This window comes from Athene noctua, chromosome Z (assembly GCF_965140245.1).
Source record: "Athene noctua chromosome Z, bAthNoc1.hap1.1, whole genome shotgun sequence".
In the NCBI taxonomy this organism is placed as follows: Eukaryota; Metazoa; Chordata; class Aves; order Strigiformes; family Strigidae; genus Athene; species Athene noctua.
This window is the reverse complement of record NC_134077.1, coordinates 48,639,035-48,663,307: the sequence shown is the minus strand read 5'-3', so window position 1 is coordinate 48,663,307 and position 24,273 is coordinate 48,639,035. Positions and strand designations below refer to the sequence as shown.

At 37.5% G+C, this 24,273-nt stretch overlaps 1 protein-coding gene across 2 annotated transcripts in view; it reads right to left on the bottom strand.

Annotated features, from left to right (window-relative positions):
• The window catches only part of CDC42SE2 (CDC42 small effector 2), an 83,343-nt gene that overhangs the window by 49,296 nt on the left and 9,774 nt on the right, over positions 1–24,273 (bottom strand). Inside the window, exon 2 of one of the 2 annotated variants that reach the window (XM_074932570.1) lies at positions 18,825–18,897. The exons of the other annotated variant lie outside the window; for it this stretch is intronic. The gene's annotated coding sequence lies outside the window, so the exon portion shown is untranslated. The remainder of the gene's footprint in view (positions 1–18,824; positions 18,898–24,273) is intronic. 2 annotated transcript variants of the gene reach the window in all.

The window sequence follows — 24,273 nt, the reverse complement described above, 5'->3', positions numbered from 1 at the left end:
AAATATTTAATTATTTGTCAATAATTAGTACATACTACCTCAAGAGAAGCTCAGAGCACACAACCAACTCAAACACTTTTGTATGATGCTTTTGTTTCACATTTACAGACGGATTCTGTTTCTCTGAGGGAAAAGAGAGGTGCCTGTGATGAACACAGACATGAATTTCTCATTTAGTTGATGCCAGCTAGATAGGCCTCTATATATTAAGTCAGTATTTTTAATCATCAAGAGCAATTAAGACATCAGTGCAGTGTTTTCTCCAATGAATGAAAAATCAAAGTTAAATTACAAAGCATAAACATGAGATCAGCTATCTTACTTATCAAACATGGCAGTTTTTTATTTGCATGGTCACACTTTCAGAGGATAGACTGAAGCATAAAAACACCTTTAATTAGGAAAAAGTTTATTATGCCCAAAAGCACAAATGACATTATTGATATAACTGGGTAATTACACTTCTGAAGACAGGTTTGTAAATCACCACTCCTGTACTCCGACCCAGACTCCAGATCCCCTTTCTACTCTTAACAAAGATTTAATCAATTTAACCCAAGTTATATGAGTATATAGCTTAATGGGAAAAGCTATAGGGGCAAAAAAAAAAGGAAGGCCGTTATAAAAAAAAGGTTCCTAGTTTTTTTTCTAAATTGTAGAACAATCTCAGTAGGCAAGTGGTGGAAGTTCCAGCACATAAGTCATTTAGTACTAAACTGTACAGGGCATTAACTGAAAAAACAAAAGAAAACCGCACACATGGTCACATCTTGGCAAAGAAATTAACAGATGAATGAGCAGATCTTTTCCATTCCATTTTTCTTAATGATTCTGTGGGAAAGAAATCAGAAGGTCTTTAATGTACATTAAAAAACTGCATTACCAAAAAATAAAATTGATTCAGTAACCATTTAAAGGCTTGGCAAAAACTTTGAGGTCAAGGATCAAGCTGGTAAAAGAATTGCAACTTTTTTTCCTGAACTTGAAATACTGCTAGCATTCCAACAGAGCCATGACTCTTCATCTTGGGCCACGATGACTGCATTGATATAATTTGTGAAGTCAATTTTGTGACAGGATTGTCATAGCAAAGGCTGGCAATTACTGAATTAATGTAAAAAATTACCATGCATACACATAAATATCTTTGAGTATAATCCATTATCATAAATTGTATTGCTAAAAAAAGACAACACGATTAGGAGGCTCATGAGGAAGTCTCCTGACCTTTTCTACTCACGTGTGTGGGAAACTGAGGCATAATGACAATATTATTTTGTAACTCAGCATAACCAAGGACATTCCTACTCAACTTAGTTCTAAGCACATGCATTTCCACCAATTTATGGATTTCAATTTATGTTTTCTCAGAGACCTAGGACACTGAAACTGCTCTGTGATGCTAAAGACAGAGGGCAATCCTTTGTCCTGAAAAACTGGCCAACAAACGTTTATTAGTTTTTAGAATTCTGTATGTTAATATTTCACATTTTTAGGAGCAGGCATTGGAAAGAACAAGTAAAAATATGGTATCTTCTCATATAAAGCAACAGGTCTGTTTCTCAACAGAACTTTTTCTGAACTCTGCCCACAGAAATCTTAAATTGGCATAAATGACCTGCCTTAGAGAAAAAAACAATGAACATACACTGCTGCTAACTTTAATCTGTGATGAATTTTAAAAAATCCCAACCTTCTACATATCTGTCTTGCTATCTGCTTTCATTGCATTCTAGCAATGTAACCATGAAGTTATATATTCAGACTGTTTAATGATGAAATCACAAAACTGTTTTTAAAGGAAATCTTTTCAGTTATACAATTTTGCTACTCAGGGTAAACATAACAAGTGGTCTTTTGCAGGTCTGGCAGTAATACAACACGTTGGTTCTCACCTGACATTACCACTTCAAGAAAAGACTAGTTTTAAACTAGTGAACTAGTTTTAAACTCTTAGGTGAGAAAGACTGACTGTTTTAAGCTATGTTATGAATATATTGCAGTAGCTGCAGTATCCAGATACTACTTCTCTACTAGACATGCAAAATTATAGTATCCACGTGGGGAGTTAGAGTATGATACCTATCAACTTTTATGTACTGTTAGGAGTTTAATTTCCCCCATGTAAAACTCATCTCCTGTATTTATAAAAGGTCTGCAGTATACTCAGCAGCAATTTGACAAATCATCATTGTACAACCTTCTTAAAATTCCCTAATGCGTACAGCAAGTCTTTAGGTAACAATATTTCACATACTTATCAATGTTGCCAGGTACATGCTAGGCAAAAAAAAAAAAAAAATCCCAAAACTATGAACGAGAAGATTTGCCTTCTTTGCTACAATTAGGTAACAACATGGGACTAGAACTGTGCTGGATAGCACTTCACGCTTTGATGTTTATTAACAGAGGTTTGCATAAATCACTAGAATTTTATATTTTATTCTGAATGGATTTTTTTATAATAGGATTTTAAAGTGCCTTATCTTTTTCTGATGATACAGACTTTATACTTAAGGCTTGAGACTACAAATAAGAGGCAAAAAAAAAAGCTTTTACATAAGACAATTTATAGAAGAAAAATAAGCCAAAGAAACAAAACACAGTTTGTAAAGAAGGCTGACTTACTAATGCTGACCTGTAGAGATTACCTGGAGAAACAACATCCTGTTTACTGATGTATGTATTTTCTATTACACCACCATGTCAAAAAACTGCATGTTCTTGCATGATTGTTCCATACAAGATCGTTCTTTGCCAAGCTCTATTAAGTTGGAAGAAGATTCATATTTTTAATCAGCCAAAACAACAAATAAATACATAGTTTAGTGGATCGGTTGATTTGTGGCCACTAATACACTTCTACTGCTTTGATATTTAGCCAAATTTTCAGGGGTTTTTTGTTTGGGTTTGGTGGGGTTTTTCTGTAAACTAAGGGGGGAAAAAAACCCTGAAGTTTGAAAGTTTGTTGTGTAGACAAATGTCAGCTAAACCAAAGACAGCCTGCTTTAGAACTTCTAGACACAAAAAGAAATGGTGATAAATGGTCTGGTGGTTCTTCCAGTCTGAAGAGGCCTCTGCAACGTTATTATCCACTACTCTACACAAAGAGACTTTAATGTAATAATTTAACGAAAACTTAGATCTTCAATGTCCAGCCTGTTTTGTGATCTCCCTTTAAAGTAGACATTCAGAAGCCACTTGAAGAAAACAAATTGTGGGGAATCCAGTAGTACCCTTATTACTCTGACGATTAAGCCAGCTGAAAGTATGCCGCTTCCTTTCCATACAACTCAGAGTTATACAAACACTTTATCATTCCTCCCCCTTAATTTTTTCCTCCCTTTCTCAAGGAACATTTTCTAAACTTCCTTACTTTTCAAAAAGGCAAGATACAGGGAGCAGTATAAGTAAACATCTGGAAGGTGTTCATGTGGGGGGAAATAATGCATCACTTGGCTTTTACTATTATTTTCATTATGTATGACATTCCAAGACACAGTATACACTGTTTTCTTCTTAAATAAATTAGTGAAGGCTTTGTACAGGTTTTCCCTACTTCACAATCTACCTTGACATTTTTGCCATGCATGTATTCTATTTGTTTTTCTAAAAAAGTTTTTTAACAAATTCTGTTGGTCTTGTCTATGTGTATAGCTTCTGTAGGATTATCTATCTGGTAGAGCTCAAATTTTAAAGGAATAATGATTTTGGAGTGGCAGAGGAATGAGGAATTTAGGAAGGTGAACCCCAAAATGGTAAACTTCCTCCTTAACCCTTCCCTCGAGATACTTGCACTATTATACTGCTGTTAAGGCTGAAACTGGTAATAGCTAGTCTTGTGCACCTTTCACCTTTCTGTGAGTATCTCAAATGAACAAAGTAATCACCCTCAAGGTGTGTCAAGCTGCTAGATACTCAGCCTCTAGTATTTTTCCTCTTTGTGCTGCCTCTGTTCTCCCTTCAGTACTGCACTGTGAAGTGGCATGTTGAAACCTAGGGGCAGTGGGGATAGGAGCCAAAAGTTAGAAAACAAAACAGAGAGAATAAACCAAGCAGCCCTTTTCTGCTGAGTCCACCTCTCACATACAGCAAAAGCGAAAACTACCCCCTCAGAGTGATTTGACTAGGTGCTTCCTGCTACAGAGTCCTTTTACACTTACGTTCCCAGAACTTTTGTTGAAAGAGGAGGCTGTGCTTCTTGCTCCTGCCCTGTGTTGCCCTGTGTTGCCCAGGTTTCCACACCAGCCCAGCACGGTCTTCAGACATTGCCCCCACATACTTCCTGCTTTCTCATGTCTTCCTCAGGAATATCATACTACTATCCTCCACACACACAGATGATGAGGAAAAAAGATGCACTTAATACTGCATTTTGTAATGGCCAAAATAGTACCTACTTACAGGAGATGACTGGAGTGTGAAATAAAATCTTATCGCTGTAAAATAACACAGCAATGAAATTACATTCTTTTTCCAATTGTGTGCACTTCAATGCCACTGCCATGTTATTGGAGAGTATTTGTTTATCCACACTGAACACTTTCAAGTACAAATTTGTGCAGGAGGGAATGCAAAGGGAAAAATGAGATTATTTGCAAGAAAACACATTTGAAAACAGTATGCACAATTGTGGTATGGATCAGAGACATACTGTCTCCAAGCAAACTCATATTATTTTAGTTATTTATCTGCTTGCAAACAGGTAAGGAAGGGAAACAAAGCACACACACAACATATTGCCCTCTTCTTTCCAACCTTCTGACCTAAACAGAACCCCTAATAGAATCCTGAAAAATAAAGTGTTTTGACTGCGATACTTCTCACGATCACTAGACACACATTACTTCTGCTGATAAACTTGAAACGTCCTGAAAAACAGAAGAAAGTATAATAACCAGTGCTTCCTCACTATGAAAAAAATGCTGATGCTGCTGCACAGAGTAAGAATCTCTGTAAAAACAATCATGAAGATTCAAGTGTTTCTCACATCAGTCAAACCATTTGCCCACTTGAAACAGGGAAATACAAGTTCCTTTACTCAAGATCAACTATGGAAGTTTTCCAGACAGCCAACATAACAAGCAAGCTTTTTGTAACACACGTGACAAAGCTGTAAGGTAATGGCAGCAGCAACCATTGCAGCTCTTCGTATCAGGAAGGTCAGTCACGTTCTTCCAAGACCCCTTTTGTAACTATGCTGATGAAGACTGGCAGAACAAGCCACAGACACTAAAGTGAACTACAAAGCTTAGCTCATGATGGATTTAACATCACATGCTTCCAAGTTATAAGCGTGAAAAAAACCCGCTTTGCTAACACCACCTACTCTGTTCTTATTCTGCTCTTTTGACAGGTAAAGTTAGTAAATCAGTTATTTCTCTTGGCAAATACTTAGATAATACTTAATACTTAAACAACCCTTTCCAGCAAAAGGTCTGGAGATGAGTCACTAGAGTTTTGCTGGAGGGTACAATCAAGTCTGCATGTAGAACTTATGTAAATCAACTAAAACAAAATGCAAGCAGCAACTACTTTGACTAAACTGTAAAACAGTTGTTAAGGTGACAATTCAGTTTGCATACAAAGTTCCCCTATTTTGAATGAGATCCTATCTCCTCCAATGCCACACAACTGTTTTGTCTTTTCGGGGTGGGGGGGGGTGGGGGTGGGGACGGGACGGGACAAGGACCGACACGACGACATTCTCCTTGAATCTGCAGAGAAAGATATCACATGTATAGTTGCAAACAAAAACCCTAAAACTACACATTAATTCCTTTGCTTGGAATAACTTCATCTGAAAGTTAAAATTAAGGTGTAAGAATTATGCATTTAGATAAAAGTTACAGTTTCTCTTTGTTTTTCCGTTATGGTTGCTCTTTCACAAATAAAAGAAAGGGCTGTTAACATCAAGCTCTCCAAATCTGTAACTTTGCTTTCACTAGCAACTTCTGCGAAGAGCACAAGATACAGTTCTTAAATCTAGCATTTAAGTACAGCCTCAAAACCTATCCCAACCCAAACCATTTCCTTCATTTTATACCACCCCTCACAAAAATACAGACAATTCTATAATTTGAGACTCAAGATGTCTCCAAATATTTTATAGATGCCAGACCTTTCCTTGGCACTTTACACCAAGCCAACAAATACACCTCATGAGGGAATACGTTCTTGCTAGCTTTCACCTTCAATCCTCTTTCACTGTTCAGGCTGAATACACAACAAGGGAAGGAAGAGGAAAGAGAAAAAAAAAAAAAAGGAAGATCAAGAAACGAATAGCTCAACCCATCTACAAACAAGCTCCAGTAAATCTTGTAATATGATGTTGTTAGAGTTTTCCACCCAGCTCCTGTGCAGGACTACTGCCTGTGTAGCAGAGTCAGCAGAAGGGAATGTGCTCCTAACTTGCAGTTGCCCCGGGTCAGTACATTGACCTGATCAAAGAACATTCAGGATTCATCACATCTGCTGCTTAGTTTGCTCTGGGCTCTGACTCACAATCAGCCTGTAGCACAGATGTTAGAGACCGCATATAGCAGGTTAGAAAGTGGAAGAGAAAAACAAACGAACAGATCTGTACCCACCTTGCTCCTCCATTTGTCAAAATACTGCAAAACAGAACAACCAAACTTTCCACATGACCATTCTTTGTTACAAGAACTAGATAAACATGATGCAGGTAACAACAACTTCCCTGGCACTTTGCTGGCAATGTGCGCTTGCTTCCTAAGTGGATTTGATTTCTCCTTTTTCTCCACAAAAAGAAGGGGTGAGGGCTCATGTGCAAGGTTCAGCATGAAGGCCAGATACAGCTGCAATCCTTTCACACAGCATAATCAGTCACTTCCCCAAAGCCCTCTTTGTCTGCCACTCAGCCACAAATCATTTAGTTTAAGGTATTCATTATCCAGTCTCTCCCTCAGACGCCCCCTCTCCCCCAGACATGCAGCCAGAACTGGGGCTGCTGAATCACTATCAACAGCTGGGTAATTAACAAAGTCTACTGTATTCATATCAGTAGTGTTATCCCAATTCATTCACAGAACTTCCCGTGCAAACAGACTGAATTGTCCCATTTTACAAATGAAACGTTTAACATTCATTTCTCTAGAAAACATCTGTCACAATAAGCATAACCACTTCAGAATGCAAATCTTGCAAATAGTCCCGTGAATATATATACATTTTTAACAATAAATTAAGTTTCTCAAACCACTGCTTCTTTAAGTATTCTATCCATCTATACTATAAAAATCAGCTTAAACAGAATTCGTTCATTTTCTTTAGCTGGTGATGATGAATTGTGCACTGTATCAAACAGCACTATGAAATCTCCAGGAAATACACTACCAAGTTAAGACTTGATTACTAGTGTAATCACCAAGAAAAAAAAAAAACAAAACAATCAACAAACAAACACAAAGATTTTTGTGACTTGTGAGAACAAACGAACTTCAACAGAGAACAGCATTGTGAATTCCCCAGGAAATACACTATCAAGTTGAGACTAAAATCACCATTAAAAAAAAAAAAAAATAAAATCAAGGATTTTTACTACTTGTTACAAGAACAAACTTACTATGTTATGTTCAATATGAGAAATTCCTAACGCCCAAACCAAGAAACAGGTAAAATTAACAAACACAGAGACTAGCAAGTCTCATGTCATTGATTTATCTATGTATTAAAAAACACATACACAGACTTCAGTCTAAGGGTTAAAATTAAAAGAAAAAAAAATCTGTAGGCAGAATAACGGACACGCAGGTTCTTCTAAATACTACACTACCAGTTTAATTTGCTCATCTTCAAATGTGGCCATGATCCGCTGGGAAGCTGCCCTCATTCTTTTCTCCCGGCCCTTGTTGCTAGGGTTGCAGCTGCACGGCCCATTCCCGTTGAAGCGCATGTCTTTGTAGGGGGGCACAAAGGGTTTTATTATCTGCCTTCTTCGAGCAGGCATATCACTGCCAGAATGGAGCATTCCCCATTCTCACCCCACCAGAAAGCTGCCAGGCAACCCCCGCTGCTCCATCATGACCATTTACATATGAAGAGCTGCAGAAGGCATGGAGTGCCCTTGCCCAGCTGCCTGCCACCACCACAGGTTGCTCTCCTCTAGGGAAGTCTTCTGAAACTGCTCATTTATTATCCAGTCATCTTTACTCACGACTTGGCATGAAGATCACACTGCAGTTCAACTGAACAACTAGCGAGATGAGATTTGTTTTTAAAACCAGTAAGAACTAATATTTCTAATCTTCCAGAAAGAGTTGTGTTCAAAAGTCCAGGCCTTTTCTGGGACATACATATGGACGACACAAAAAAGGACACAATATCAGCACACCATGCTGTGGTCTACAGTGCTATTCATTCACACTGAACCACCTTCCCACAGCTTAATTCAAATCTGTATTGGCATTAATAGTGGATTCATTCTACGAACATGTTCACACAGTTGTGCCACTTGTCAAGGGGAGGACACGGACAGTGTTTCCATTTGGAAAATTTAGCTAAATAAATTCAAAATAATTAAAAGCTAATTGTTTCTTGGACTGGTTTTGGTACCATCTTGCTTGTAAATGCCAGTATATTGTCACTAATTTCCTATAAAGAAGTTGTTTAGCATTTCCAGTGTTAGAAGAAAGAAAACAGGCAAAAATAATTGGTTTTCACTTGGGACTCCTCTTCCTCAGGGCAAAAAAGTCATTGTTAAACAGCAGAAAATGAATAAAAAGGAGACAGAAATTAACTCTCCATGAGAACCCTAAGTATTAATACATAACAAGTCATAAAACTTTTTTGAGGCTATGTGCAGTGGTTTACAACAGAAACTGAAAAGGTTTCATGGAAAGAAACCTGAACTGATAATTAAGTTTACATTAACAAGCATATGCAGAGAGTACATGGGGTGCAAAAGTACTGTCACATAGCACCAGGCTATTACACAACAAGAGATGGAAAGGAAATCACAGTTTTTCTAGGCATTAACTAACGATCAGACTAATTTTTCACTTAATGTTATCAGATCAGTGGTCCTGTACCTGAAGCCCTGTCTCTTTAGCAACAGTTGAGAATACATTTGGGATTTGTGCCAGCTCTGAGGAACCCAAGTCTCCATAGAAAGAGATAGGAATTGCAGCATTTGTTGCCCATAAGACTGCCAGAGCATCATGGCAAGGTTATGCATTTACCATACCTCCAAAGAGTCAGTGGATGATGACTTCCAGAAACAGTCTGAAATTAAAAGGCTGCAACCTGTCCTATGAGCTGACATGGGACTAGTAACACAAGTAATGACCTGATATCTAACACTGGAAGGACCACAGACAGAAGTATGGTATTTTGACTCTGTGATGACAAAGGCCATATGCTGAGAGTCTACTCTATTTCCTAGTAACCTTTTGAGAAACAGGTTAGATCTTCCTTAATGTGTTTCCTCTTGGTACATCTGCTGAGGTCTTTGAGCCCCATGTAATTATTTCTGAATGGGCATGAAGGAAGGCAGAGATGAATAAGCCTAATTTCTGCAAGAGGATTTCTTTAAAAGTTCGCATTTTGAAAAAAAGCAACACATTTACAGTTAACTGTTCCAGTTCTGCGTAAAGCATTTAATAACCTGGGGGGCGGCACAGCAGTCAGGAGTTTAAATAAAGAGATCCTGAATACTATAAGTGGAATTATTTGAGGACCATGACTCAAATACATCTAGTGCAACAGAAAGTTAATTGTTCTTCTAATCCAGAATTTGTGATGCCTTAACCTACAATTGTGGGCATCCTTCCATGTGTATCTCTCATAAATATTTAAAGTAGGGATGTAACAAGATCAAAAAAAGGTATATGTACTAAGATTACTTGTAATTCTATGTATTTTAATACTTGTTTCCACCTGCTCTTTTACCAATCCTGATCTCATACCTCTCTCTCCATCTCCTGTTGTGTAGCTCTCCAATTGAGATGGTAGAACAGCTGGTAGGAAGAAGTTAATTTTGTGTTAAAGACACATATTTGCTAGATCCTAAGGAAAAAAAAAAAAAAAAGCAACAATAAAACAACACATGTATTCCACACTAGGCAACACACAAGCCAGAAATAACTAGAAGAATAAAGAGGGGTAAGAGTCAGAGGAGTGGCAGAATAACACACAGTGGTGATGAAATAACTTCAATTCTTGAATATGCAGTTTAGTGAATAATGCTGATACTTGTCAAAAGACTTATCTGCTTTTTACATCACTAGTACATCCATTTCTCAACATCTGAAATTAACTAGTATCTGCGTTTATTACATTTTTATATACACAGACATCTCAGGCATTACAGTTGCTTTAGTGCGATGCACACAAAGCTATCGCCCTCAATTTGAGACAAGACTTCAAAACAAATGCTGATTTAACTTGCTTTACAATATACTGATATCCCAGACATTTGCAAAATCTAGACAACATTAGTAACACCAGTAATAACAGTCAGCGCATACCGGTCATCAACTTTCTGTCATTAATTCTGTAATGGTACTTTGATGGAGAAAGAGACAAAGTGTTTTTGATTTTTGTGTAAATTCCGAAAACAGTCTAAAATACTTTCTTCCACTTCTCGACTAATATCCTATTTTACTACAATATTGAAAATGCAATATCTCAAAAATGAAGTGCTTTCTAAAATGTACAAATACTAATAGCAGGACAGTGAATAGTGAAAAGCCTTTCATAAGGCTTTTCTGACAAGTTACTGCTCTTAATTTGCAAAGTGATAGGCATGTCTTCTTTTTGTAACTGCTTGTTATTAATAACTGTGTTACTGAACATGTCTGCAGAATATAATCAGTTTCTGCAAAGCAAACTATTATTTCTGGATATATGAAAATGCATCTTCCTTCTAGAGGATTCTCAGCTATCTGAAAAAAGTAGTGAAACAAACAAAAAACCACTTCCACACTTGAGGTCAGCTTGAACTACCAAATTAGTAATAGCTGCAGTGCTACTCAACTGTAGAAGTTTCCAGTAAGTAAACACTACGTGACTTTGTAAAACATAGATGGAAATGAAAGTACATCAGTCTCTAGAGACTGGAACAAGCACATGCTTTTGTTATATGTCCCAAAACAAACTATAACAAAGTCAGACTTTTCTGCAACAAGGGTTTACATCTGTGCATCTGATGACTGTTTGCAAGGGGTTACTAGCCACAGCAATGCAATATATTAGGTTAACAAAGAGCATGCAAGAGCCTCCACTGCTACACTAGTGACTTATGCCAAGCTCCTCATCCTTAAATGGCACTAGTCAGTTTTTGCAGAGCTAGCAACTTTTCCCAAAGCTTTTAAAACATAAGTACTTCACTTCCTCCTGTGCAACCCCACGAAGGACTCCATAATGTAACGTTATCCAGTAGCCTTCAAATCCTAGATCCATCTAACAGTATCATCACAGCAATAACGGCCACTGTAGTTATTCTGAGATACAAGTAGCTGAAAGGAAGGGGAAGAGACATAAAGTTAACAGGAAAGGTTAGAGCGTTATAGTGGGGGAAGGAGAGAGGGAGAGGAGAAGCAAGGGAGAGCAGAGCCAAAAGAAACTATACTCATGAAACAGGCCTGAACTTTATATACAATATTAAGTAACTGAGTGGGAGATTAGTACAGGAGATAATGAGGAGGTAGACGGAGAGCAGAAGAAACAGGGTACAGAAACAACAGAACCATTCTATTTATGGGAGAACTCTTGTTGACAAAATAGTTTTCTACACTGGCTTATCTGAAGGTAAATAATGAGATTTTGACAGTAAATCATAATTTTCTTCTATTGCAACTCTGTTAACAATGAGAAATTTCAGCGATCTTCCATGAGTTTGTTTTCCCTACAAGACATAAATAATAACATCTTTGTACAAACTAGTCTAGGGATCTGTGCTTTAAAATCAGCTGAGACTACAAAGATTCATGTCACAGTGTGGCTTTTCATTTACTTGTTAAGTCACCGTCCATTAAAAGGCAGAAGACATTCAATACAGCAGCAACCCAGGTTCTTGTGGCATCTCAAGTTAGGAGCCTTATTTTAGAAGCACCTCAAAACACAACGGGAAAGTAAGGTAGCAAGATTTTCAGAAGAGTCGAGTAGCCAACAGTTTCCACTCACAGCCTGCCAGATTTTTGAGAAGCAGGTGCTACAGATTTGACTTGCTGTTTTACAAATCAAGCAGGCCCCCACTCCCTCTTCTGCATAAGGAAATTAACATTTTTTCATATACATGTATAGCAAATAACTACCACCTACACATTCATCTCTGAGATTTCACATTTCTAACTCACTGCAGTAAAAGCATCTTCCCCCACAATACTGTCATCAACTTGAAAAGAATACTCTTTAAAAGGGGGCTATGCTGGCATTAGCATCCTCACTTTTTAATTCACTCATATTAACAAAAAAGCAAACAAAACCCCCAGTAAAATCACTGCAGCTCCCCCCCCCCCACACACTATTTTCCAGCCTGAGTCAATTCTAAAGCAGCATTTCTCTTCTATCTGTCAACGGGATTTAATGAAGTTATGGCTTAAGACCACTCTTCTACTACTTCAAACTCCTGCACAAATGAACCAATGTACTCAGGATGTACAAATGCAGTTCAGCCTCCAAACATGATTCACAGTTAAAGCTGGTTGACTCAACTTGACTGGCAGAATAACTGTTGACAAATACTTAGAATGAAGTCTAACAAACCAGCCTCAAAAGAATGGTATGTCATACATAATCCAGCCAGGGAGGCATGGATCTACTACACAACATGAATAATGGAAATATTGGTCTGCTTACCCTTCCTCCCCAGTTTACTTAGTAACAGATAACATTCCTGGTAGGATTAATAACAGGGAATCAAGAAAGACTAGATGGATTAAAGATTGATAAACATTTCAATACAAAGAAAGACAAGATGCACTTCTGAGTTGCCTCAGTCAAAAGAAGAAATCAGATTCCTGAAAAATACTGCAGCTACTAGCTCGTGCTTAAGGAGGCAGGAGCAAGTAGGAAATTACTTTGGTCACTATATTTCAAAAAGAAAATGTCATCACAGAATGGTTTCTTGTGGTAAACCTAATACGATTTGAATGAAGCATATTCCAAGAAGCTAGATCAGTCTCTCCTGGACACAGAGTAGCATCCAAACAGCTAAGTCAAACCACAATTCTGAACATAAGTAAACTTGCAGACTGGGTGACTGTGAAACTATAGAAAGGAAGCAAGACATCTGTGAAATCTGCATATCCAAAGCTGACTGTTAGTAAGATTTTCAAGACAGTATTTTGAATCTATGTGCCAAAGTCCTGAATAAGTGTTTACTAGAACACATCCCCCTTTCAAGGGACATAGCTTAAAGTGCTTTTCCTATTAAGGGAGTACCTACTAAACTGTACATAATGTTGAAAAACAAAGCTAGAAAATAATCCGTTCTGTGTCCTTCGGTCTGCTGTAGCAACTGTTGGTGCAAAAGAAGAGATTAGAGTAGAAGGGTATTTTTGTGTGGCAAAGGTGAACCTGAAACTTAAATTGGGCCATTAGCAAAAAAGTTTGTTCTTACTTCTTTGCTTCTTGATACGAGATCGTTAACATAGGAGAGAATATTACCCTGTTCCTTCTCTTGAAGAAAATGAGCAGGTGCCATGGTTAGAAGTTCCAGCCAGAATTCAAGAACAAGATTTAGATATGGTAAGGGAAACAGATCTCCTCCATTTTTGTTTACTTTTGCATCCAGCCTGCTGGAAAGATCAGATTCTTAGACTTTGTATGAGCTCCTCCGCCTCTGAGCTTACTAGATTTTAAATATCTCAAGTAATTTCATGCTGTAGATTAGGGTTCCTTAATTATACCTACAGTGATCTAATTTGACTATGTAACACATGCACACAGTCTGGTAGCTTTTCTGAATGGCTAGGCGTTGCACATTGGAGGGTAACTACAAATCTGATGTACGTAAGACAGACAGTAAGCACAACAATTTGTGACAAGGACTATTAACACCCAGTCTGGGCTCTCCCGGAAAATAAGACACCAACATTCAAGTAGTCTCAGTACATTTGTCCTTGGTGTTCTCATGCAGACAGCACTTTGTCCTGATCATTACACACTATGTGGGTTTGGGGCATTTTCTGTGGATATATGATTATTCATGGTAGTAAAAGCCAGAATTACACTCTTAGGCTTCTTAGGCTTTCTGCTTTAATTACAAAATGATGGATTTTTTTCTTGCATAAAATCACATATAAAAACAAAAATATGACTGCAAATTACAGTGTGTGTAAAAGGGCAGGAAGCACATACAGGTTTTTCAGGATGCATACTGTACACAAGCTTAGCCAGTTTTAGGAAAAGATTACGGTATATGACTGTACTTCCAGAAACAAAAAAAAAAATCTTACAGAAGTTCCCAATCTGTTAGAGATACTTAAAATATTATTATAAAGTACATTCTGTATCTAGTTAGAAGTCTAAATATAAAATGTCAGAAATTAAAAATCTCTCAGGGTATATATTCAAGCATTTCAAACTACTGTAACTGAACATCATGCAGGTGTACTTCCTAGCATCATTTCTTTGTGGGCCTCATCCTTCCCTTACCCATTATGCTGCAGGATGGCTTATCCACAAAGGAGGACAAAGGAGTTTAAGTGTCTAATTTAAGCAACCACCAATACATCCAACACACTTCCCATCCTACTTAGTGGTTATTATTCTCTTCATACAGACAGGTGTAATGAAAGTCGATTTCCGTGACAGCAGTTTTCTTATTCACAGTCTTTGATTCCTAGACTTCTTTTGTTTTATGGTTTTCATTGGCACTAAGATTCAGTGACTTTGTTCCTCATGTTCCACTCTACCGTAAAAAGTAACAGCAAAAGTTGCACTGTGGTCTTCTGCATTAATATCGTTCAATGATATCAGCTCTGTTCTACTTCAAAATGCAAACAAAATATTTCAGGATAAAAAACAATAGTCTTTTAAAACCTATGTGGGAAGACACATGTAAGAAGCTGAATCAGTCACACAATCCACCCTCACCCCAGTGATTCTGACCTGTTTACAATGAAGGAAGTGGAGGACAGTCAGAAACAAACACGGTACAAGAGACAGCAGTAATGGAATGTGAGTATTTGTACAAACAGGCATCTGAAATGCAGTAAGAAAAGAGCACAGTTCTGCACCTGTATTAATTCAGTTATCCTACGTGATTAATGCAATGATCAGAACTTGGGAGTTGAAGGTTGAAATTAAACTAAACTGAAAAACAGAAGTCCTTCATTAAACAAAATGTTAAAATCCAACAGCTTAAGTGAATTTTTTTCTTTGCCCTTAAAATTTACAGCACATATAAATTTCAGTTAAGTGAACTAAAACTTCCCTTTTTGCCATTGCTGCAACTTCGTGAATCAATTATTAAACTGAGAACTAGTCATACAGAAACGATGAAAAGCGTGGTGGATGAAGTCTGAACACTGGCTTACACAGGAAACAAATCCATGAAAATCTCTCTCAGAAAAGACAGCCCATCAACGAAATTTGAAAACCATCTACTACAAAAGCAAGACATTTCAGATTTTGAAGACATGCAGGCTTTTCTGTGGTGGTATCCAGACAGGAACACAAAACATGAATAGTCTGTTAATGTTTTTAGGCTAGGACTTCTGGCTGCAGGGGTGTACTGTGGAAGTCTTGCAGAAGCTTTTAAGTGCTAGACATGAATGAAGTAAGGGTTTCCTTACAACAAGTAACATTTACTGCTTACAAGTAAATGTTACTTGTAACAAGTCATTTACTGGTTTAAAAGCATTTATCTAAAATTCACTACCATTTTGACACTACCTCCGGAAGGGAGACTATTTTTTCCATCTTCTCCCTCGCCCCAGTATTCTAGACTTTTAATGAATTGACAAGTAGCAGTACTAGAATGGAGAAGCTAAGGAACACTTTTTTTTTTTCCCTTCCAAATTGTTCTGGGTTTGCTCTGAGCAGTTAGAAAGTATGTTTCAGGATATAGTGAGACCAGATGAGGAATACACTAACCATGATGAACAGCCACACGCCTTAATGCCTTCTCCTTCACATGACTGGAGTACATCCACCCACCATGTGGTCAAAGTCATGCGACAAGAAATGTGGTTATGTGAATGAAGACAGAAGTTCAACCAAACAATTGCAGGGGGGCAGGGGACAGAAAAGTTGCAGGGTTCTAGGTAAAGAGGCAGCAGGGAATGGCCCTGGTACACTGTCCTGTATCACTGTCCTACTAACAGTCAGTTTGAACCTCAAAACAAGAGAAATGAAGAAAAATATTAGGACTTCAAGCATGGGTTGTTTTTTGTTTTATTTTTAGTCTAGAATAGTACATACTATAAGATGTCTGGACATTTTACATTCATCAATTTCATAGCAGCCAGCAAGGCAAGTCAGGAAGGCTGTACTACTTGACCTGTGACTGAAGATTCCTGCAGACAACCCTGGAGCATGCAGAAAAAGGGCAGCCAGCAGGTTGGGAACACCCACTGCACTTGCACTCGTTTCTGGCACAAGAATGAAACACACATATTTTTGCACTGTGGAGCTTTCTTTGCTCCCTTCCTCCCCCCGCTCCAGAGGTATCACCACTGACTGACACCAGTGCTGCAGGAGAAGTCCTGTCTTCCTGCATTAGCTGTCATCACTGTCCATGCCCTCCTCCTGCTACTTGCAGTACAGCCCTTATTCTCTTCCAGTAGTAAATATTCCTCCTCTTTTCCTCTCAATCTTCTTCAAACTGACATCACCACCTTTTACCTGACTTTATTACTCCTACATCTCCTACCCAAGTGCCTGCTTTTTCTTCTCCCTCTCCACCTATCTCCGCAGGGTGGGTTGTTTGGGTTGTGAGGTTTTCAGGGGGTTGGTAGTTTTTTAATTTATTTTTTAAATCACCTGATTGGCAATTACCTATTTAGAATTACCATTTCCTTCTTCTCTCCCCCCTCTCCTGACAGACCCTCAAGGACAGAAATTTCCCATTCACACACTCCATTCTCATTCTGCAATGAAGTGTTTTTTTCCAGAGGGTGAGTGTATAAACGTCTGGGGATGCTCCTGAGGCACAACAGCAAGAAGCAGGCCACAGGGCCATCTGGGGAGGCTGCAGCTCCTGCTCCCACTTCTTTGGGGTGCCACTCACACTTTCAGTTTCACATGTTAGTAATAAAACCGCCTCTTTGTCACACACTTCTCCAGGGTAGATTCATGCGCAGACTCTTCCTTCACCACACTCTCTGGCAGAAAGATTTTTACAAGTAATAGTGAAATCAGAGATGAAAAAAACAGGTGTGTTCATAGAAAGGAAGTGTACAACATGAAGGATAAGACCAAACATGTCTGGTATCGTCAGTCGTAGTGAAAACACTTCAGAGTTCTCAAAGGAACATGGGGAAAGGTAGAGAGAATGAAGGAAACAGAAAATGTAATGTAATTTTATCAGTTTTAAAATTAAATTCAGCATACTTTGAGTATTTTTAGGGTAAAGCATCAAATTTGATTGCTACTTGAATTACAGACTTCAGGAACAGTGTTCAGAAGCAGAAAGAATAAGGTAAAATAGATATTTTTCATGTAGTACCTGAGAAATGAAACAGTGTTTTGCAGGCTTTGCTCTCAATATGGAGAACAGTGCAATTGTGTTCCGCAAGTTACACCTCCTTCTAAGGAAGACAGGTAAGAGATTTTTACACACGCTTCCTGAAGTACTGTTCCCTAACAGAATCCCACTCCACAGTTCATTTGGATTTTTACGACAGTAAAATATGAAACAGTAAAGGAAAACATTGAAGTAGAATTTACAAACTTCCAAAATTAAAAGTTGCGGTACAGAAATGAGCTCACAGAAGCAAGCAGTAGTTTCAAAGGTTTCACTGTTCTGTCAGTACTCATGTAATCCACATAAATTAACCTTACATCAGTGCACTGCAATCACATCACTTAGTAAAGTTGAATAGGAATAGAGCTATCCAAGAATTATGCTGGAGGCTAATTCAGGTGATTAAAAACACTGGCCGTTCATCTACATTATTTAACACACCAAAACACATGTACTTAATGGGAATTAGAAAGTACTAAAGTCAAACTGTATGTGTCCTTCAAAACTGAGCAAACCAGCATAAGCAGTAGCATATGATATTAAATTGCAAGATAAATTATTAGAGCCATGAAAGGTATGACACAAAGAACACGAAAGGAGGTTTGTCATCTTATTGAAGAAATGGGTATTTGAGATCTAATTAGAAGCCTTACTTTGAACAGAGGAATGTTAAATTGACATAAAGTAATTAGCAAATTAATCAAGAATATATTTGTTAAGAAAATTAGGGAAGGAAATCAATCTAGATAAAGTATATGTGGCTGCACATACCATGAATATCAGAGTCTAGTTCTGTTGGGGCAACAAGACAATTTAATGCTATCAAAAATAATTTGTTAAATTACTTGAGGGTCACAAAGTACCTGGACCTCCCGTCAAAGTTAGTAAGAGTTAGATATGAATATTGACCAATCTGGTTTTATTATGAGCACAAAGGACATTTGCATATCATAATTCTGCTGGACTTCTCATCAGGGGGTCATGGCCAGGGAGGCACTTGAAATGCTGCCTAGAATTCATGAGAAGAGCCGTGAAACCAGATCCAATCTACTTAAGGTTAAAATCCTTATCATGCTTTGATGGTTTTGGTACCACAATGAATATTCATAGATCTGTCATCTATGTTTACCTCAACATTTAAAGTGAAAAGTAAACTGACAGTATTGCCTACCTGAATTTTTCAGCTTCAGTTACTCTAGTCCTTCCTTTAAGCATTAAGTTATTCACTGAAGAGATCCTCAACTCTATAAAGAGCACAGAAAGAGGGAAAAAATGGCATAAGTAACTATCTATTACAGCTCCTAATACAAATTAGTTATAACAAATATAATGTAACTTCATGTTATCGGGAAGAGAAGAAAACAGCTACGAAGAGTAAAAGAAAACGGCTACCAAGAGTCAGGAGCTTTCTCCAACTCTTTTCCTTTGCAGAGCACCACAGATGTCAGAACACTTGAGCTACTATTAGTGAGTGAATTCAAGGATTAGAAGCTATCTTGTTCACTGCTGTGTTGGAAGAAACCTTCTCTAACTTGTGCACTCTCGAGTGCTCTGTATTCTTATCCTTATATGTTTACACACTGTTTAAAATATATATATGGTTTATGTGTGTATATATATGTGTGTGTGTGTAGTAGTTCAAGGAAGCAAGTAAGCAGCATGGGTTCAAAAGCAGTAACTACTTAATTTTAGCTGCTTCCTTTGCTAAGGTCAAACCCTAATGTTATCAGGAGCTGGTGGGGACGCCCTAAACCAGATGTATATGCCAACATTTTTGTGTGCAAGATCAGTTAGATAATCCTTCTTATTGATCAGCCTTCAGATCACTGGCAATACCAGGTAGTTCAGGAAATAACTGGTTTGTACTAAGTGCCCAATTAAAAATGAAGTCTCATGACCCGTGTGAGGTTAGCAAACAAATCTGTTACTGAATTATTGTCCATGACATCTGCTACCAAGTTCAGCAGTTCTCAGTAAAAGGAAGAATGGAATACAAGCACTGCAGGCAGTAACAGAAAGGAAACAAATTCATTAAAAGCCGGCTCTGAGCAACAAGAATCACTGCTTTAGAATCTGCTGTTGAAGTAGCAGTGGATTAGTTACTGGTGTTAAACCTGTATTCAGAAAGAAAACCCCAACAAACCAGAACATCCCTGTATTCAGAGAGCATTCACCTGTAATGACAAACTGTCACGACAGCATTCATATATCAAAAATGGGCTTCAGAAGAGACAGAAGCTGTGAGAAAATTTGCAAAGTCCAAACAATCCAGTTCACACTTCAAACGTTTATGTGAAATAAGGTAAAAGTAATAGTAAATTAAATTGTATGCATCTCCTCTCTTTGGTAGGGCAATGTTTTGTAGATTTCATTTTAAAAAGAAAATGAACTCTCTTCTACACTTGAGCTCCCTGGTGTTTTATCTTTCACAATACATAGAAAGACATTTTCTTGCCAGCTTTCACTGGGGACTTGTTGTCACATTTCAGCCCTTCCTTGCTCACAAACTAGGGAACTGAGTCTTCTGTTTTCTTCCTCAGACTGATGACATAAACCAGATTTAAAAACTAAAATTAAGTATTTTTGATCTTTACCCTGTAGTTTTCAGAAAAGACTGTCAGAAAATTTATTGACTAGAAACAAAGATCTGAGGCAGATGAGAGCAAGTAAAATAGGCTACAAATGAAGAAAAATGGTAAATCAAGATAAGAATGCTGAGGAGGGAAAGAGGGAAGAGAGAAACTTGTCTGGACAGCATTACATGTCAAGAGACAGCTTTGATCACCTTTTTTGTTAGGATAGAAGTCTGGGTGGTCAAAAAAGAAAGACTTCACAACAATGGATTACTAAGAGGAACAGTACTAGGAACCAGCTATATATATATATATTTCCCTTCGAGAAAATAACATTTGATGACTGCATAGCCCTGAAAGTGACATAAGGAGAGCAGCAAATAAGATTTTGAGTCTCATTCCTTTGGCTAAGGAGTCAGACAATAGCTTTTTACTCTTTAGTTACCTCAGAATAATGAAGAGGAGACAAAAGTAAACTTTAATTGACAGAACAGTAAACTCTACAGACTATATAAAAGGTGTAGTGCTATTTGATGAAGGGCTAGAGGACTACAGGTCCCAAGACGGGACATGTAGTCAGAGCAAAGCAGGAGGCTATCAACATAATAGCAGAGACACACAGGGAAAACACTCCAATGTCATAATGCTCAGGCTCCACATAAACTATATTCAGAATCCCTGTTGGTAGAGTTCTGACAATTTTTCTTTCCCCTGGTAAAATAACTGTATCATAATACGCTGTTCCTCAACCAAAACAGCTGAGCAACCAGCTGTTAACACATGGCACCGCACTGGTTGCCCAACAAGTTCAGTAAGAAGGCATATAAAATCCTTAAAGCCATCAAGGCAAACGTGCATTTTCAGAGTAGATGTCAATTTTGCAACTGAATTTTCACTGAAAGATGGCCACCTTCTAGTTAAAGACTCTGTGAACCATATCTGATGTACATATAGGAGAACCAATTAATTTAACTGTAGTTAAACATGGACCTCCTCACTCAAATGCAATGCAACTGAAATCAAAATGGAGAAAGATTGGTATTAGTAAATTTTACTGAGAGGAAACTGAGACAATTATGCACCGTGAAATGTTAGCACAGAGTACCATTAATAGCACACATAACATCCTAGAAACGTGTAGAGACTGCAGTTCTCTATAAGTCATTTCAATATGTAGCAATATTTATACAAATGAGGTAACAGTAGATAGAATAGTACCTATGTTTATGACTTCAAGGCAAATGTCTTCCTCCACGCCTTCCCTCAAAGAAAAATAGACTAACTAGAATGTAAATTAATAACATTTTCCTAATCTGTAGCATTAGAAATCTAGGGTCATGATGATGTAAGAGCAGCAGGACAGAACAATGAAAGCCATCCTTGTACAATAACATTTTAAAAAGTCAGTCACAAATGAGATCTGGACCGGTAATTGTAAGTCATTGTGTCACAGCTGTTTAGAGTCCCAGATGAATGAAGCCTGTAGATTAAACCCACATTCTAATGGACAATTTAATTCACAAAAACATTTCTACAAATGGCAGACTTCTGGCTTGAAAGTCTATTAAACGCACTGGCATAGAACACCAGCCAGCAGCGTGGAAAGAACAGTTGTTTGCAGGTACTGCCAAGTCACACTACTAATCCATCTGTAACCACTTTCTATGAAGTCTCGACAGCATATTGCAGACTTGCCCACATCACTCATTCATTAAGAATGTCAGTTATAAATAGCAATTGTCTAAGTGTTAACATTTTCATGAGAATTTGAAGCATTGTGCTCTTCTGAAACTCTGTTTTCAGAGCTAACAATTCAGTATACTTCCTGTATTTCTAAATAATTACTGATTTAACCAGCTAGAAGATGTTGCAACATTAGCATGCAATTTCATCATTATCTGGACATTATGTGCTCAGATGACTTCTTAATTTACTTAGTCCATCACAGGTTAAAAGTTATGTTATAATTTTTGAGAAGTTCAGTATAAAACATGTGTATGAAAACAAAGATGACAAACCGTGAATCAATATAAATAACATACAGATTACCTTAGAAGGGTGAAACATATCTATTAGTACAGTACTTCTACTGAAGAGATGCATATTCTTTTAAAGAACTTAAATGCCAAAGAAGTCTGTTGACAGGGCAGCTACAAAAGTGTCATAATCATTAACTGACTTGAGAAAATTAATGCTGTTATTACTAAGTGTATCAAATACAGAGAAAAAAATCATTAATGACGCCCTGTAACATTTTCCAAGTTGTTTTCTGATTACACAGAACGGACTGAAATTTCACAAAGAACTTGAAAACACTATATATGTAAAGTGTAAGACACAAATGCATTTTTAAAGCTTAGGGAAAAGTATTTTCTAAGCTAAAGAGGCCATGAATTTACAATAGATGAAGAGTTAAACAGCCTGCAAACATTCAGGCCTTTGCATTAAAAAAATAATTTAAAAAAAAAAAAAATCACACTGAACACTGAACTTCACCAGTTTCACCAATTTATCCATAAGAAAATTATAATCTAAACTTTATGGGGTTTGTTATCTTCATTAGAACATCTTTTTCATCATTTTGCAAGCTATTAAAAGCAGAAACGGCAAAAATACCAAAAGATTAGTTTTGCACCTGCTAAGTAATTTTCATGTCTCTATATACATATAGAGTATATACACACAGATTTACAATCATCCTTCCATTCCAGTCAATAGCAAAGTCACATACATACAGAAAATCACAGATACCCAGTAGAGCGTATTCTATCATTTTATTATGAAGCTTGCAACGGGTACACCAATTATTTAATAGAGCCATATGAACGTGGGGTTAATAAATGTCGATGAGTTCAGAGCTGTGTGTATTTGGAATCAAAAGAGTGATAAGGTGTGTAACGTTAAACATAAGCTGAGACACAGAGAATCATGAAAGCTCATTTTAGTTTCTCCCATTCCTATCAGAAGGATATAAGTCTCAAAATCAAAGTCCTTAGAAGACAGCAACATTAAGACATTTCAGTATTTTTTAATGTTTACATTTACCTCTAGGGGGGAGATTTCTGCAGACCAACAAAAAAAGCAAATAACCCTCTTGGAAACTACTAGGAGTCAGACACATATAAGGTTGACCTCCAGATCATGTTTATCTGTGCTGGCATCAAGCTTTCCTGTTCTCTGTTCTAAGGAAATTCTTCGGCTCCTCATTGACACAGGTGTATCTACATCAATGACTAATGGATGACACTACGAACACACTAAGGAGAAAACTCAAAGATACCTGGGTCAGAGGCTGGAAGTACAGAAATTCAGCTATGTAAGCCATGAAATCATATTATTTCACTCTATAATTAGACACACTGGATTTTTAGGATGGACAAACTAAGTATGTATTACAGTGTTGGAGAGGCTAAACCTTTCATGACGAGAAGGAGAAAGTATCTGTGTACTAATACTTCTTTCTCAGATTATATTATTACCACACAACCTAAATTTAACAGTGACCTATTTCACTGTATGTAAAGGCTTTCCTTTTTCATAAAGAAAAGGCTGAAAGAGGCTAATATCATCAGGGGTTTTTATGGGAGGGAAGTACCTTTAATAGGATGCCTTTCAAAAGCAGGTACTGTGTTTTCATACCTGCCAACACAGACTTTGAGAACCTGACATGAAAAACTTAACTGATTTATCAGATAAAGGATGTAATTTACTTAAATTTATGCTACAAAATCTAGTATGAATAATCAATTAGCTGTCTGCTTTAAATCACAGAGGTGACAATCAACCTGTGTGCTACTACAAACCCTGTACATAATAGAAGTAGGCAGGCCGAGGTAATCAACAGAACAAAAAAATCCACTCAAAACTACAATAGGTCATTGTTTGAAGTCATATCGACCCTAAAGTTTGGTCTTTTAAAAAACTAGAGATCCCATTAGTGGACATTAAACATCTCCTCCTTCAACAAGCAAAGAAGGGACCTAGGAAGTCACTACCTATACAAACAGCTCCACTGCCTACACAATGGAGTTCAGCCTTCACAAAAAC